Source organism: Fukomys damarensis, unplaced genomic scaffold, assembly GCF_012274545.1.
Source record: "Fukomys damarensis isolate Sample0158 unplaced genomic scaffold, DMR_v1.0_HiC HiC_scaffold_32, whole genome shotgun sequence".
Taxonomy (NCBI): domain Eukaryota; kingdom Metazoa; phylum Chordata; class Mammalia; order Rodentia; family Bathyergidae; genus Fukomys; species Fukomys damarensis.
In genome coordinates this window covers 29,082,261-29,101,242 of record NW_022900944.1, presented here as the reverse complement: position 1 = coordinate 29,101,242, position 18,982 = coordinate 29,082,261, and the positions used below count along the sequence as shown (strand labels likewise).

The 18,982-nt window shown below is 38.0% G+C and overlaps 1 long non-coding RNA gene across 2 annotated transcripts in view; it reads right to left on the bottom strand.

Annotated features, from left to right (window-relative positions):
- LOC104853943 overlaps positions 1 to 14,885 on the bottom strand; it is a 53,759-nt gene extending 38,874 nt beyond the window's left edge. For both annotated transcript variants that reach the window (XR_004514982.1, XR_777933.1), the window contains exons 1-2: positions 14,822 to 14,885; positions 14,586 to 14,728 (exon numbers count right to left, since the gene is read on the bottom strand). This is a non-coding gene — a long non-coding RNA (uncharacterized LOC104853943). The remainder of the gene's footprint in view (positions 1 to 14,585; positions 14,729 to 14,821) is intronic.
- Positions 14,886 to 18,982: the final 4,097 nt, after the last annotated feature.

The window sequence follows — 18,982 nt, the reverse complement described above, 5'->3', positions numbered from 1 at the left end:
ATATATATATCCTATAAAGTCATTATGGAAAAGTTTTAATATGGTGAGAAACTAGAAGCTTTCTGCATTTTCCCTGAGAAAAACCAGAGCATTTAGTACCATGTACTTTAAATGGCCCTTTTGTATTCCCAGGTCTCTCACCAAGTTACGGGACACTGCAAGCAGACGTGAACAGGAATGTCCTAATGAATACCATCTGAGGAACACTGGGAACTGGTCACACTAGCAGTATCTGTGGGAACTGCCTCCTGCCCAATTGCTAAGACAGCTGTTTCTTATTGTCCTACAGTAGAACAAAGAAAGCTCATGATGTCACTGAGTGCTATGTAGTTTAACTGTTATCTTTGCCCTCTCCCTACAGGAACCTGCCAGTCATCTAACCGACTAACACTGTACCTGCCCAGTGATGCACTTGTTAGGTGCATGTTCCTCAAGGGATTTGTGGAATATACATTCTCCATGGGATTCTGCCAAGCATGGCAGTTGTACCCGTATACACTTTCTGTAGCACTTTCCTTGCTGTTAAATAGCATTGAACTCTATCCTACCCTTCTGTTGCCTTAGTAAACTTTGTTTTCTGCTAACCACTCCAAGTATTTTCTTCAGTCTCTTGTGAATGAACTCCACTTCCCCAACACGCTTGGCCTATGGATGAGACACATTCCCACTGTGATCAGGAACAAAACAGGGATGTACCCTGTCACTCTTCCTAGGTAGCCTCTTACTGGTACTACTAGCCAATGCTAAAGAGGAAACAAAGTATACAGAGGAGACAGAGGGAATAAAACTGTCTGTTCTAGATATAACATGTTTTAATATTAAAAAATGTAAAACCATTAACAAATTATCCTTCTTCAACTAATAAGCAATTATAACAAGGCTGAATGATAGAAATTAACTTACAAACTCAATTTGTTTCCTATACACCATACATGAACAAGTGGGATATGAAATTAAATACATAGTGATATTTTATTAGAAGTCTACAAATAATTAAATTCTCAGGTATTAGTCTAACAAAATATGTATGAGACCTACATGAAAAAAATATGTGAAATATTGATAGAAGAAATTAAAAAGGACTAAATAAATGGAAAGATGTCCTATGTTTATGAGTAGGCAGGCATTATTTTCAGGATTCAGATTTTTTTCCAACTTAATCTACAGACTCAATGTAATTCCAATCTAAATCTTAGCAAGTTATTTTGTGAATGTTGACAAAATGATTCTAAAATGTATATGGAGAGGCAAAAGACCAGGATAGCCAATCCAACATTGGAGGACACTGTCCAACTTCAAGACTTACTGTAAAGCTACAATAACAGAGAGTTTTGGTGTGCATAAACAAATAAGTCGACGGAGTGAGGCAGAGCTCACTCTCTCAGTTGCTCTGTCATTGCTAGGGATGTAACACCTAACACCCACAACTCAAAGGAGGAGAGTTTTATTTTGTCTCAGAACTTTTAGAGGTTTCAGTCTATAGTCCATTGGCTCCAAGGCAGCAAGGGAAGGGTAGAAGGGTCTTGAGGAAGAAAGGAGCTCATGCCATAGTAGTCAGGAAGACGCAAGAGAAGAGATGAACCAGTGTTGGAGAAAACTCCCTTGAGGTTCTGCCTCCAGTGACTGCTTCTACCCAGGCCCTACCTCTTCACAGCAAGTCAATTATAGTGCTCCATAATTTAATCACCTTCCAAAAGCTATGCCTCTGAACATAGGAGACTTTGGGGAGACTCTCTAGATAGAAACTGTGCCACTTGCAAATACACCAACATAAACATAGTCAACTGATCTTTGACACAGGAGCAAAAGCAACACATGGAGGGAATATAGACTTTCCAATACACTGTGCTGGAATGACTCAACAAGGGTGACAAAATGTGAATCCAGACAAAGACAGTTTCCAAAACTGAATGCCACAGACTGTGGAGCTTAAACAACAGATTTTCATTTTCTTACAGCCTGGAGCCTGGAAGTGCAGGATCAAAGTGTCAGAGAGTCTGCTTTCTCTGCATGACTTTTGCCTTGGGATTTAGGCAGCTGTCCTTTTTCTGTGGCTTCATGTGGCCTTTTATCATGACTGAATGCCTGACATCTCTTTTGTGTAAAAAGCATAAGAACTATTGATTAGAGCTACTCTCTGGTGACCGCATCTTTTTTTTTTTTTTACCTTAATTAGCCCTTTTAAAGATGTATCTCCAAATAGAATTACAATGATGATTTGAATTTTATCTTCTGAATGTTGGGGAGGGAGGTAATTCAATCCATAATACAAGATTAACTCAAAGCAAATCATAGATTAAATATGACACTAAACTGTGAAACTTCTTCAAGATAATATAGGATAAAGTCTAAGTGAATGTACATATGATAACCTTGTAGATATAATACCCCACCATAAAAACAGTGCTGAGAGATTAAAGCACAATACATAAATTGGAAAAATATAAAAGATGAGTCTGGAAAATGACTTTTATTTAAAGTATACATACACATACACATATATACACATACCCTCCAAACCTTAAAACACAAAAATGAAAAACAAAAGGATTCAATATTAAAATATTCCAAAATCATAAGCATACTCCTCACCAAAAAAGATGAACAGATGTCTTTCAGCATATAGAAAAATGTTCAGTGACATATATGTCACTAAAGGAATGCCAATTTTAGAAGAATGTTATGATAACATTGTGTACCTGTTAGAATGGCTAAAATCTCAAACACCGACAATACCAAAAGTTTACAAAGATATGCAGCAACAGAAACTCATTCATTCCAGGTAAAAACTCCAACTAACTCAGCTACTTTGGAAAACAACTTGGAAAGTTCTTATAAAATTTATAAGACATTTATACCTCAAAACTCAGTGATCACATTTCTTGGTATTTGTTCAAATGATTTGGAAGCCTAGACCTGCACAAAATTTGCACACAGAGGTTTATAACAGTTTTATTCATAACTGTCAAAACTTTAAGGCAAGCAAGATGTCCTTTGGTAGGTGTGTGGATAAACTATAGTTCATCCAAACAATGGTGATCATTCAGAAAGAAGCTCTAATCCATGAAAAGACAGGGAAGAAACTTAAAAACCTAGAGCTAAGTGAGTGAAGTCAATTTGAGAATGTTACAAACTCTATGAATCTAGATTTATAATGTTCTCATAAAAAACAAAACTATGGAGAAGCAAAAAAGATCATCGATCTGCAGGGGGTAGAAGGAGAAAAGGATGAACAGACAGAATAAAGAGAACTTGAAAAATTATGGATCTATTAAACTAATTCTGTATAATTCTGTACATGTTGGATGCATGCTATATACATATGTCTAAACCATATAAATTACAAGATGGAAAATGAATCATAATGCAAACTGTGAGCTTTGGGTAATAGGAGTGTATCAATTTAGGTGCAAGGATTGTAACTAAAATAATACTATGATAGTGATATCGATCGTGAGGAAGGCTATGTATAACAAAGGAATGTGGGAGAAATTGGTACACAGAATTATACTACAACTCAATTTTTATCTATTAAAACTACCCTGAAAACTAAAATCAGTTCTAAGAAATAATAGCCCTCTAGAGAGATGGTCTCTTCTTTAACAAAGCATACTGTAGCTACTGTGTTCTTGTTTTCACCGTAGTCTACTCTCATGCTGTGGAGTGTACATTTTCCTACAGTTCCTCGGCCCAAATTCACCATGCAGAGCCTGTTTTTCTCCCTACCTTTAATAAATATAAAATATCCATATCTTTCCAAAATACCTCCATTCCTGCTACATGCTGGATTCTGCATTTATCCTCGAGGAATTTAGACTGTGTTGCACGGAGAGAAAAGCCAACCAATGTTTACATGCCACGTGAAATATCCAATAATTTGTGCTCCTATAATGCCAAGCAGTAGGCAGAAGGACAGTAGTATCAATCTGCATGCCAGGAAAACTACGGGTTAAAGTCAGTGATTTCCACTTTCATTACTTTTGAATTAACTAAAAGTAAATTTTCAAGATTGATGAGCATTTATCAGGCTACAATTACTATCTAAAGATCTTTCAGTCAGAAGAAACAGCAGCTCCAAAAGATAGTAATTGAAACAACATAGCATTTTTACATGATATTAATGCATTTGATATCATTTTAAAGTATAAATGTTTATTATTTTATTAATTTTAATATTAGTAATAGTAATTATTACTCAAGGATCTTAGGGCTTTTTGCCAACTCTATCACAATTTTTGCATAATGTTATAGAGAACAAACTTAGGGAAGATTGTTCTTTTACTAAAGTTATACTGCTCTCATAAAATTAAGCTGGAATTCAGCCCCAGATTCCATGAAAAGTGTCTGTGTTCTTATTATACACTTCTGCTCAAGAACAGCCACTGGTCAAGACGGCATGGTCTTAAATCTGTTACCCGGATTTTGCTTGTTTGTATAAAAACAGATTGTTCTATTGTTCTCTGTTGTCTTAGGGTACAGTCAGACCAGGAGTACTAGTTCTCAATAAAATAAATCTTCACAGAACAGGGGAAACAATATCCCAAATGAAAACTATTCATCAGAGATGTCTGAAGTTGCTGAATCATAAGCAAAACTATCAGGAAATAGTTACTCATCTTGCACCAACAAAAAAATAAGCTTGTTTTAATAAGTTACTGCCGGATGTCAATACCTGGCCAACTGACAAGTTGTAGAAGATACTGCATTTCATGGAATACAACTTCTGTTTCTTAAATATAGGAAATAGACCACACTTTATAGGTTCAAATGAGAAGCGCTAGTTGAACTTGTGAAGATAATTTTCTGCAGTGATTGATTTAGCAGTGTCAGGGATAATATGATTTTTATGGCCATAAGAAGGCTGTAATTTAATTTTGCAGAGATTCTTATCTCATTGGAATGATGTTATCACTTTTAATCTCAGTGTTTCATTTGAATTAGCTGGGAAAACTTCAACGGGCTGCTCTATGGACAGCTCAACCTACAGATTGGTCTTTTGCGCTAAATTTTCTGGTGCCAGCTTTATTTTGTCAATTGTGTTATCACTTCTCTCAACAGTCAATTAAGGGGTTATATTTGAAGGTTATAATAGACTGGGATTTCTGGGTTTCACTTCTGCCACACAGTAAGAACTATTCCTTTTAACAGTAGACACAGTAAGTTTAATTAGAATGGCCTGGCTGGTTCCATGGCAAATTTCAGCAAGGGATAGTTTGCAAATACCTGTATCTTAGAAAAAGGAGAAATTTTTCTTGCCTTTTTGCATGTGCCATATGGATAAGCAGGATGTATATAATGAACTTGTTTCCTAAAAGCTTCTAAGTGTTCACTCCCTCAGTTTTTATGCCTGAAATATATTTGGAACTGGGGAAAACAATAGAAAAGTCCTCAGTTAGCTCTACTCAAAGAGTGATCTGGGCAGTATGTCATGGACTCTATTTCTTTGAAGCCCATGGTTAGCCTACATTTCCACTGATATGAGTATAAATCCCTGGACATCAAGTCTGGTCATTTTTGTTTTCTGCCACATTGACTTTTCATCAAGTAGCAAGTAGGAAAGGAATGAGGAACTCAGATGCTATCTTCTGAGAATTCTGCTGAATTTCAGCTACCTGCCTTTTTACCAGAAGACTTATTCAAGTATTGTTTTCCCCCATGCCCTTGACCTCTCAGTTAATGTGCGACACACCAGAAGGCAGTTCTTGGAATCAACTTGTGAGCACCTGCCTGTAAGTTTCTAGGAAATTGTCCTTGGAAACCTTTTGTATCCATCCTGCCCATGGTCAGTTAAAAGAATCTGCAGGGCCATTATCATCCTCTCCACCTCAAGGTCATACAACCATCATATGTGGTTGTAGCACTGTTGGTCAAGTGTATAGCAAAGAACAGGGCAATTCCAACCCTGACAAAACCAGTACTTGATGGGTAACTTTAGTTATCCCCAACAGTACCCTTCAAGAGATGAACTGCTTTGGCAGGAAGGACGCAGGCTGACTCTTCCAGCCTAACTGATTTATTAACATATCAATTAGGAGGATGCCAAGAAAGGATGGATGATAGGTTCAGAAAAAATAGATGAAAGAAGTTTTCTCTATAACCTAGGATAAACACAGAGGTTTAAATATATTAAATTCGGGGTATGATATGATCATAATGTACTCCACACAATTAATCCATTGGTTGATAAAGGTTGATAAATTAACTCTTTAAAATTACATGTACATAACATTAAAAAGAGAAAGGAAAGAAAGTAAAGCATACAAATATGGGTTTAACAAATTCCTAATTGGATTCACTTTTTTCCTGTTCCAAATAAGAGTCCTAAATAGGATACTATTTAATCTTTATGAAAATGAAATATGTGTTCATTTGGGTTTTGAAAATGAGGTCAAATCACTCGATATATTGTGGAATTATTACTTTTAACTACTTGAGACTCACACAGCACTGTGGCATGTGCTTTGTTATGACTTTTGCACACATGTAATTTTGCATTGATTTGTGTAATTTTTACAGCACATCTAACATTCCAACTAGTCTGCAAATCTCAGAACAATGATAATATCAACATTTTCCCAACACTCTGTGCTAAGAGCACAGGTCAACATCTTGAATGAATGAAGTGATGAATTGGTGAAATAATATATAGCACTGGTTGTATATTATTTGAAGGAAAATCAATAATTCTGACCAAGATACTATCAGTAAGTTTCCAGTTTGAATAACTGAATACTTTACAAGTTTTGGGGGTTTTTATATGGTGCACACTTACAAGTAGATTTTCAAAATTTATAATTTGAAGAAAAATCTTGATCACTATTGCAACATCAATCTTGTCTGGGATTAATGATTGGATCTATGGTGTTTTGCTTTACAGTACAAATTATTATTAGTTTGATTTCTTCATTAGCAAATTAGTTCACTGTGGGTTGTTTCATTGTCCTTAGAGGGAAGGTAATAAATATTTTTCAAGCATTCTTAGAACTTTCTTATTAGTCAACTTTTGAATTTGATGAACTATAAGCAAAATGTAGAATTACTTATTTAATCCTCAAACAAATGCCCATGATAACTCTAAATGTAATTTACACAGTGATTTAAAAAATTTTAATGAGCAACATCTAAATTTTACTACTTTATATGATGATTAATAAGGCTAATTGTTAAAAATTAGAATTATTTGTTTCATAGTAAAAACTTTTAGAAAGAATATATGCACATGCAAAAAATGAAAGAGGTAGGAATCCTTCATATATAACCCCCTTAATTGATTGTTGAGAGTAGTGAAAACAAGATTGAAAACATAAAGCTGGCACCAGAAAATTTAGTGCAAAAGACCACTCTGTAGGTTGAGCTGTCCGTAGAGCAGCCCATTGAAGTTTTCTTAGCTAATTCAAATGAAACACTTAGATAGGGACACTTCTTTCCAACTTTATGTTGCACTTCTGTACCTTCCAATGAGGATGCGCTTCATAAGCAGGTCTAGGAATTATTTTCCTATTGAGTGCACCGTGGCCCCAAAATTTACAAAGGCTCTTTTCCACTCCTTGCAAATCCCCTCACATGGTAAATGCTGTGTGATTCTTTAGTGCACGTATGCTGAATATGTCTGGTGCATATTTTCTACTTTGCACTGGACTTGTAGAGAAACACTGTCAATTTATTATTTTTCATGTAGTACTCCACTAGGAATTCACAAAATATGGGAGAGTGTGTGCCTCAGACTTATTATAAGCTTTCTCATCTTTCTTTAATTTTATGGAGTATTTCAATCTCTCTTCTGAGCCCAAATCCTACTTGGACTAGATATGACATTATGTTTTCATTTGAGCTTTGGATCTTTAATCTTATTACTTCCTGTTTTCCTAAAACTAGAGTGAATAAGCTACTTACAAGAGCATAAGCAGAATCTGCACAAAGCCGTTTAGCTGTATTTACTTCGCTCTTTGTTTGATCCTACTTCCCCAGTTCCTCATCCCACAGAAATTTCAGGGAAATTACAGTCCAAAAGCGCAGTCTTGATTGGTGTGTGACTTTGTGGAGACATCTTACTGTCTCTAAACTTGACTTTTCCTTTCTACCAAAGTCTCACACACACACACATACACACACACACACACACACACACACACAGATATGTAGTCATCAGTGTTCAGTTTGTTTCTTTGTTATTTTAGTTAGTATTTACAAAGGTCTTGAAAGAAATTTAGAAATTGTTATTTATTGTTATCCTTATTTTATAAATGAGATGCCTTAGCTGAAAGGATGAAGTCTTTTGTCAAGAAGTACACAGCTGGTAAGTAGAAGAGGCTGCGTTCAAACCCAGATTTGATTGATAACAAAACTCATGTTTTCACTCATTTGGAACCACATCTCTGGCTTTAACAAGTGCTCACAGAATCTGACTGTACCAGTCATTCAAAAGCACAAGTGCATGATATCTGCTTCCATGGAAGGCTTTTGGGCTTGCACAGTGTTGCCCTCAGTTACACAACTGGGATCAGGGTGAGAGTTCCTGTGTTCCTGCAGTCCAAGAGGGCAGTGATTTCTGGTGGCCCAAGGAGAGCTGTAGGGTTGGGGGCAGACCTGTGAAAGGCATGAACATTCCCTGGGAGCTTTCTCCACTGCTCAGTCCACAACTATTGCAGAAACATTAAGGCCAATAGATCTCTCTTACTTCCTAAAGAAACCACTCTAATGGAATTTCTTTGTTTTGCAATTGCTCATTCAGTAAGCCATTGTTTATTAGACTCCTGGGAGTTTGCAAGCCTGAAACAATTGTTGCACTGTTGATCAGGTCTCATTTGTCATTTTGCAGACAGGGACACTCATTTGCTTACAACAGAACCAAAACTATTAGCTGTTTACCTTGTAGGTTGTTGGTGATTATGCACAACAAATGACCATCCTTGAATAAATTCAGGCATTATTGAAAGAAAATGACTGAATCATTGGGTAAGACTTTGATCGTTGATTTTCACATGAAAATGACAAGCTTAAACTAAGAATCTGTATCTCTGATTATGAGCAAATTGCCTGGTTTTCTATGTAGTGCCTTGGCAGACTCAGTTAAAATGGACCTTGTTTGAGCTTCTGCCTAATTAAAAGGATATGAATTGGGGAAAATTTAGTGAAACTCAATTTCCTAATATGTAAAATAGACATGATAACTTTTAATTCATGGGTTATTTTGGGAATCAAACAAGATCATGCAGCTAGGCATGGTGGCGCACGCCTATAATCCCAGCACATGGGAGGCTGAGGCAGGAGGATAGCTGTGAGTTCGAGACCAGCCTGGACTACATAGTGAGTTCCACGTCAGTTTCAACCACATAGTGAGACTCTGTCTCAAAACAAACAAACAAACAAACAACAAAGAAAACAAGATCATGCATACAAAAAAGCAGCACATAGTAGCTGTTTAAGATACACTGAGGTATCTCCATACCTGCTATGTTTAAATCTGAAGGAGTTGAACAGCAGTGTTCACTTCTGAGATTCATCCCGTTTATCTATAACTTGGGACTAATTGTTACCTTTAATGGTTGCTATGAAGATTTAATTGGACGACTGTTGGCAGTGTCTATCATAAAATAATCACTTCTGAATTGCTATTTAAATAGTTCCAAAAACTTGTGGAACATCAGTAAGGGCTGTGTGATGTTGACAATGGTGGCAATATCGATGATAAAATATTTGTGGAAATTATCTATTAACTTTTCCAAAACCTGTCTCAGGAATCTTTATAAGAAACCTTGCTTCCCTCTATTAAATTCGTTAAAAATCCTACCGAAGAAAGCAAAAACTATTGCCATATTCTCTCCAATCTCCTCAGATATATTCGAACCCTAATCCCAGCTTTGTCTCCTTTCTTTTCAGGAGCTGGTGCTGTAATTTTTCCTCTATGACTGGTGATTACAGTCAATTCTTGATCTCCATAATTGCCTTGTTTTCTGCTCTATTGCAAATGTAGAAACATTTCCACTCATTTCCTAACAAGATTTTCTTTTCTTAAATTAAATACAGTGCTCAGTGGGGGCATCTATTGCCTTTCTATTCTTTTCTGACACCTTCAGTGATCATTATACTACTTTCAAGAGAAGGGTAAGAACGTGGAGGAAGTACCTGCTCTGTACCAGGTGCTCTAGTAGGGCCTTCGTGAACAGTGTCGCCTTATTTCCCCAGCATCCCTGGGGTAAATATTACCATTTTTAATTTAGCATTATTTCTACTTCAAGTCCCTAGATTGCAAGCTGCGTGAGCCACTACTTCTCTGAAGAGTTTTTGACTGAGAACGACAGTTTAATCACACTTAAGACATCTGACAGTAACGGAATTACATTTCATGTGCCATGATACCAAGCACTGATAGGAGAAACATTCTTTCCCAACCAAACTAAAAGGTATCCCGCTTCCTCTTCCAACTTCACCCTTCACTGTCAGGTAGACACACTAGAATCTCAAACTGCAGTAGATACTCAGTACGAAGAAGGCTGACCTCTCGTGAAGACTCTATAGGTCATCATATGTTTCTGACTGGTTCTCACGAATAGATTCTTTTCTTTCCTTAAACCTGACATGTTTCTGGGGAACCAGAGAGACGTGGACCCACAGTAGTTATTCAAAGTGTGATTTGTAGAATCCAGCAGACTGAATTTGAATTCTGATCTTGCTTCTTCCTTGGGAGCACATTTCTTATACATGTATGCTCCAGTGTCCACATGTGAATAATGGAGAAAGTCATGCCTTTCTCCCTTGGGATAAAACTCAGTGGAAAAAAAATGTATGTCCTTAGTGCCACGCTGGAGTGCTGAGAATGTTCCCTGCTCAGTATCTCGTATCCATAGTAGTTGATGGGCCCATCCTATTTCTTAGAGAACTCTTTCTGTCTCCTCTCTCCTTGTAACTGAACATCACTTATCACACCCTTACCTATCGCTCTCCCTCTCTCTCTCTCCTATTAAAATGGAAGGAATGCAGATGGGTGCTTCATAACTGCAAATTGTATTGTGTCTAAATGTCAGTCAGCGATATTTTCTCAGGAGAAACCACCTTCCAGATACCACCCCAAGAACATTATTTGATTTGAAAAACAGTGGAAGGATGGATTCAGAGTTGTGAGTAGCTATGTCTGAAGATTAGACTTGTCTTATATCGCTCTATATAACGTGGAGTGAAATTTACAGATAGGCAAGGCATTCCTGACCTGCGAGCACAAGACTACCCTTCCTGATTATCTATAATGCACTGTTTCACACATTTCCAATATTTTTCCATTAGCAAAATATCTGCTGAGCTTTTATGAGATCGGTACAGATAAACTGGATGCATTTTAAAATCCTTGCTGGAGACAATTTTGAGCACAGTGTCCTTTGAGTGGATTCCAGACAGTTGCTGAGAGCATGTACTGAACACCCCTTAACAGCAGATGTGTTGAGGATCCTGCCTTTCTTGAAGGCAGCAAGTGTCTGTGGGTACCTGGTGAGGGAGCCAGTAAATCTCCAAGCCCGGTAGCCTTGGAATCATCTGAACCTGGAGCTTTTCATCCCCTGCCAGAGCCGATTCTCTATGCTTTGTAAATGCAACAAATCTAATAATTTTTGCTCACTTGTGAAATTTTTACCAACTGATATCCATTTCTCATATTTCTTTCACTATTTTGAGATTTTAAAACATTAAATGTTTCCATTTTCATTAGTACGCTTGCAGTACATAATTGCATTCATGGGGAGTTGGCACATGTATATAACACATCTTAACAATTCTCAGACTGCTGGACAGTTTTTTAATCTCAAAAGAAAAGTGGTGAACACCTTTTGATTACTTACTGCAAAACATGTGCTAAATGCTTTTAATTTTGCATCATTTAAATCTCATAAAAACTCTGCTCCCATTTAGAGATGAGAAAACAGAAATGCCTTTGTAGGTCTAATGTTTTCATCAGGGTGTCAGGCCTAAGATGTGACCTTGTACAGTGTGCTTGTTTTGTCTTTTTGTTTTTTTGAGACAGGGTCTCACCAAGTAGTTGAGCCTGACTTGGAACTCACTATGTAGCACAGGCTGGTCTCAAACTCAGCAATCCTCCTGCCTCAGCCTCCCGAATGCTGGGATTATAGGTGTGCTTCACCACGCCCAGCTCCACAGTGTCCTTAACCAGCTCCTCTCTGAATGGCAATATGTCACATGACTCTTGACTGTGTGTGAGGTCTTCAGTAAAAAAAAAGCATGTAAAATGAATGTGTAAATTCAGCACAGCTACAGATTTTTCATTTATATATTGGAGATGACAAATCCAAGATTGTTGGGCAATATGAGCATTAAATGAGCGCATGTACATGCAGGCTTCTAGAGGAATTGCCCAGGCATACAACAGTGCATGTGTATTTCTGCAATCTTAGCCATAAAGCCCATTTTCATGAAGGAAAATCACCAATGAGTCATGTAATCCCAAATCTGTCTTTTAAATTGTGATCATTGGATCCCACCAAAGGGCAGGTTTTATGATTTGGGTCAAGAATGTCTCCCAAGAAACTCCTGGACTCATAAGCTGAGCTTTGGAAAGGAGACTGATTCATGAGAAGATACTACTGATTTACAGTTAGGAGTTGGGCTCTGGTCGGAAGAGGTAGGCCCCGGGGGAGTGGCCTGGAAGGGTGTGCCTCCCCTCCCAGCTCCTCTTTCTCATAGCTTCCAGTGATGTAAGACGTTCCACCTCTGCTATGTCTTTCTGCCTTGGAACTGACAAGCTCTTGACTAAACCGGGAACCTAAATAAACCTCTCCTTCTTTGTGTTATGAACTGTAGGGTGCTTGGCCGAAGAACGAGTAGTTAAACTGAGGTGCAAAAGCCCATAAGCTTTTTGAGGAGTGAGTGGTTGAACAGCAAGAAGTTTAAATTTGTGAAACATGCTACGTCTCGACATCGTCCTTCCCCTTTCCCTGACAAACTGCCTAGCCTTGAGACAGTCTATTGCCCGAACTGCTTTTCTTGTTTTTTCTCTTACAACAATTTTCTAGATAAAAGCCACAGAGTTTTTGACATGGGTGTTACTCTTGGGAGTCTCCATAATGCTGGGTGCTCTCGGGTGAGACAGCCCCTCTGGACCCTTCAATGTTCACACCAAATCTCATCTTTGATGAGTAATCTTTCCATCCTGTGGGCTGCCAGGGTCACACACTGTGACAGTGAGTGTCAGACATGATGTTTCAGCAACAAGAAAAGTGATTAAAACAGTGGGGGCATGAAGGGGATTTCACACAGTATAATTCATGCAACCATAAAATGCACACACTTTGGACAAATGCGGTGTGATTCAGTAGGCAATCAGAGTGGTCTGAGTTGCAGGGCTGTACGTAGCCATTGTATCAATTTTGGAGCTTTCGTTCAATTGTGAGGACTAATCTGGCTTGAGCTTCTTTATGGAATTGGGGATAAAATGGTAGAAAAGGCATCATGAAAGTCCTAGATATTCATGGAGTGACTGCTCCTCTCTTCTGTCCACAACAGATCAGGGACAAGAGTGAGTATCTCATATACGGATGAGGAAACTGTGGCTTATGGCCAGCCAGTGACTGCCAAAGCCACATATAACTGGTGAATAGCAAAGACTCACTTCCAACACTGGCCTCCTTGGGGCTAATGTCTGCACCCAGTGAGGCTAACCGATCCTCTTTCCCATTGCTCTTCTTTCCTGTGGGCGGGGGCGGGTCTCAAGTCATTCAAAGGTCTGTGTATTTGATTCTCTTTTTTTTCTATATAATTTTCCAGTGTCTCACTGGTAATATTGAATTCTTCACAGAATGGCTCAGAAAACCACCTGGGGAAATATTCTTGAAAACACAAAACGCCCCGGGGCTTTGTGAAGGGGTACATGGGAGAAGCAGGTTTGGGCATTGATAGTTCCTCTCTCACTGTGCCTTGAGCTGAGTGAGGCCCAGATAGTGGAACTGACTTGGGGGATCTCCACCCTCTGGTCATGAAAGGCCTGGCAAGGGAATCAGACAAAGAACTTTAGAGCCACAGAAAAATATGGAAGAAAAGTATGACAAAAGCACCCTAAGAATGAGAACAGTAATCAGTGCAGCTTTGGATTTGGAAAGACCTGGGTTTTAGTCATGAGTTGTGGTTTAATAAGCATTATATATTAATGCAATTCTTACCTCCTCTGATTCACAGTTTTCTCTTTTGTAGGTTGAAAATAATAAATATACCCAATAGCAGCACAGGAAAGCTGCCATCAGCCTGAAAATCGCTTTTAGAATCAATGCTAATATTTTTCAATGTTTTACTCATTTGAAAGCCAACAAAGAGATAGGAAATACAATAATGCTAATTGAGCATGCTGACAATGTAACTCAGTGCAATGTCCTTGGGTTCAGTCTCCACTAGCAAAACAAAAACAAACACAAGCAAACAAAAAACAAAGTTCAAGGGATTTGGTATTCTATGCCCAAGTATAAAACATGAACGTTATTGTAAGAGAAGGTAAGAGAAATGCTATCAGCTGGACCATTTGACAGATAAATTTGAAGATTAGAATCAAAGTATATCTCATCCAATTCAAGAAGCTGATGCTAAGGACTTACCCTTCTGGGGAGTTGTAGCTTCTGGTTGCCTGACCTCATGGCCTTCCCATTTCACTGTCAGAAAAATCATGGTACAACAGGGGTCAATTCTGTTTTCTTGGAAGCAGTCATAGACTACACAGTCCACGTCATGAAATTTCAGCCTGCCGTGAGGAGAAAACATTCTCAGTGTATCAAACATGAATCATCCCAATTTTCCATCTATTTGACAAAACAAAGTAACAAAAAGCAGAAACCTTGAAGGGGCCTTTTTATCCCTTTTCTCTTCATATTCAAGTCCAAAGAGTTACATCTTGAAGCTGGAAAAACAAGTAAGAGAAGTTAGGAGGTGTTGTGCTATTCAAAATCTAAAGATTATGCTTAGAAACTGTTTAGGATATTTTTAAAGGGGGTGCTTTTAGTTTCCATCTAGGAAAGCAGTGTAAGGATAAAGAAAGAAAATGTAAGTGAACCCAGTTTACGGACATTTTGAGGAGTAGCTTCTCTGTGCCTGATCGGGCCCAGGAAGCCTAGGGAAGCTTTTTAAGCAAGTTCTGAATTTCTGAGGCACAGTTTTCCTGAATCATGTGAAGTTCCATTTACGCATATAAAAATATAGTTCTATAATTGTTCTCGTAGATGTTCCTCAACGTTCACTGAAAGCTCAGAGTGGGACCTCAAACCAGACTAGAGCTACTGAAGGCTTTCTCACAAAAGGCACTATTACCTGAGGTAGATTCCGAGACATTAAATGAAAAGTACAAATTGGAAAGGTTATCAGAGAGGAAAAAAAAAAACAAAACAAAACAAAACCAAACAATGAGAACTCCACGGAATAACAAAGTCTGTTGCGTGCAGAGGCTCGTAGTTAATCACTTTAGAATGACTTGAGTGAAAAGTGCTGGGAGTAACACTTTTATGTAGGAAGAGGATTTTCCCCAACTTTATCACTGTGCAAAGGAGGAAGGGAGGGAAAGAAGGGGGGAGCAAAGGAGAAGCAGAGGGGGAGGAGGAAGAAGGAGAGGGGCAGAAGGAGAGAGAAAGGAAGGGAGGGAGGGGAAGGAGGATATGCGAAGGGGATATTTTACACAAGGAAAACATCTAAAATTGTGGAAGAAGTGGGACATATCTCAAGCTGACCACACAAGGGCATTTAGGAACTATTGGATAACTGGGCTTCGATTTTGATCTATTTATTTAAATATTTGGTAGAACAGTGTAGAGCAGCACAGCCTTGTTATTTTATGGAAATTAGTTTTTAGAAAAAAAAACCTAAACTCATTTAAGTAATACTAAGAGTCAACTGAAACAAAAGTATGAAAGCTATTGGTTAGGTAATTCAAATTGTGTTTATCTAAGAGTTGAGGAAGGGATCAAAGTTAGGCATAAAATGAGCTATTAAGTGTGTAATTCAAAGACAATTTGAGGAGTGATCATTTAAACAAAGATTTGGAATAGCTAGAGGAGGTGAAATAGGAAGAGCAGGAGTAACAGTGGAGAGAGAAGGGAAAGGAGAAAAAGAGGACAACAAATTCTAATAGTGTCTGCATTTTTGCCCGCACAAGCAAAAGGCGAGATGAAGGGATAGCTGGTGTCTATCTGTTTTGCACCGCATTCTCAACAGGAGAGAGACTTTGCTGAACCCTCCTGGCTACAGCAGCAATAGCTATCCTTCCTCTTTGTGCGAACGACTAATAATGAGAAACAGGAAGGTAACGAAGAGAAGGGACGACAGTCACAATCTGGCTCTTTCCACTGTGAGGGGCTGCCGAGGAATATACAGAGGAGTTCATTGGTCACTGGCAGCAACTTGATCAGTCTTAGTGTAAAAAAAATCCATATTGTGCATTTGAGTTTAATGGGGTCTTGCATGCTTGGTATTTGAAATACTGGCCATGAAAAAAATCATTTACTATTTGTTTTTTGTTTTCATAAATGATGTTAACTAACATGGGTGTGGTGGTGTATAGCCACAATTCCAGCTACTTGGTATGCTGAGGCAGGAGGATCATGAATTTGCAAGCAGCCGAGGCCACAAAGCCAGAATCTATTAAAACAAAACAAAACAAAAACTACCATAAGAGTTCTGTTAATTGGAAGTAGCCTTAGGAAATAAAAAGTGTCTGTTGAGCCTGACCATGGGTTTCATGGTCTTGGGCTGCAGCCCTTTCCCTCTCTAACTTCAGATAATGATCAGACTGAGGGGTCCCAAGGCAGAAAGGCCAGGAGTCTCTGTACACCTCATCTTCTTCATCTCCCGAAGCAAGCAACCAAATTAAACCAACTTTTATGAAGGGAGCTATGATTTTTTCACATTTTTCTGGGTGATGTAGGTAAGTTTTCCAATGTTTTGCAGTCTATCTTCAGTTTCTCATTTGAGACTCATCTTTAGTTTTCCACACAATCTACTTTGGTTGTACTCCGTTGATGGGAATGTAAATTAATATACCCATTATGGAAAATAGTGTAGAGGTTCCTCAAAATAATGAAACAGAGCGCCACAATATGATCTGGGAATCCCACTGCTGAGTGTATTTTTAAAGGGTGTGAAAGCAGGTGAGAAAGACATCTACATTTGCACGTTACATGCAGCACCATTCGCGGCAGACAAGTCACGCAATTAATGCACTGTCTGTCAATGGATGGCTACGTAAGAGAACCATGGTATTGACCTGCACTGGAATACTACTCCGCTTCATAAAGGAATTCCGGGGCTTGTCACGGTGGATGAACCTGAACAATTTATTTTTATGTAATCATCAAGGGAATTACGATTTTTATTGACGTTTCTTTCCTCCACCCTTCTGAAGACTGGCAAAGGCTCTCTAAATCTAGAACCCAAAACTAACATTAAGAAAATTTCAGTAAATAGTCACGTAAAGATCATATTTAAAAGAATATACCATTTGTTGGGCTCATTGGTAGGTATTACGACAATTCAGGAAAGGCTCGGTGTGTATTTATGAATATAAAGACTCCTCAAGCATACAATAAAATAATTTCAGTGTCATCAGTGTATATATGGTAATTCAGAAATGGATGTGATCATGTGGGGAGAAAATATGAGGAAGGGTTAAGAAAAGAAAGTGAAAGAAAGCACTAAAATAGGGGCCTGGAGACTTAATTCTAAGAAGTAGTATCTCAGGCAAAATACGTCATAGTAGCCAGAGGTTAGAATAGACACAAGAAAAGAGATTGAAGAGAAAAGACAAGCCACATACTATCAAAAGCTATGTTTTGAACTTTCTTTTAAAAATGCCAGGTCCCGAGCTGGGGATGTAGTTCAGTGGTGCCGCACCTGCCTGGACTCAAGGTCCTGAGTTCTATCTTCAGTACCAGAAAGAAAGAAAAACCAAGTTTCCTACAGTTTGGCAAGCTCAAGAAGGCCAAAATCATCAACCCATTGTTTCTTTATCAATATTTTTTTCTAGCAACTAGCTCACTTCTATAATAATAAACATCAACTATGTATTAATTTGCATTTGCCACCTTGCACCTGGCACAGTGCCTGATACATAACACAAGTTTTTCCATTAATTTGCACAAAATGGAAAAGTAACCAGTTAACTTAGGAATTGGAAATTATCTAGTGATGAATATGCCTTCATCATCTGCTTGAGAAAGCTCAAGTTTAAGTGAGTGGGTTTTCTTCTGAATGTTTGTTTGCTTGTCTGAGGAGCTGAATATCTTCCTCAAATGATAAAATCCTCGGCAATATAAGGTGTGCTCTAAAAATAAGGTGAGTGCTTAAATTAAAATATAATTTATTAGATTAAAATACTTTTTCCATTATTCACTCTCAAAATATTCTCCTTCACTTTGAACACACTTATCCCATTGTTTTTGTTATGTTCAGAAGCAGCGCTTTTACTAGTACTTTTACTTAGGCTGTCATGGTTGCCTCAATATCCTGGATCAATTTGAAACATTTACCTTGCAGGGTTCTTTTGACTTTGGAAAAGAGCCAGAAGTTTCATGGCGCCAGATTCAGTGATCGAGGACACAGCATAATTGTTTCAGAGACCCCACCTTTCTGTTGAATGGCCCTTGCCGATAGAATTAACCATATTTTTTAATTATATTCAGAGAAACACTGTCATGAGTGAACCTCCAGAACTGCTTTTCAAAGTTGAAACAAAGGGGCTAAGTGTGTTAGAAGCTATAGGAATTATTTTGAGGAGGAATTATGCAAAAACTGTATGGTTTACTTAATTTTTTTTAAAAAATGTAAACGTTCAAAATCTATTTTGGTCACCTCCTGTACACCAGGGATGCACAAATCTGGAAATGATTTATTTTACAGCAATATTTTCCAGAAATGTGTTCATTGGAACAACAACCATGTGAGCTACTAAACAAATAAACACAAAAACAGTCAATTCTATTTAGGAAACTGTAAGTGTTGGGGAAGGATGCAG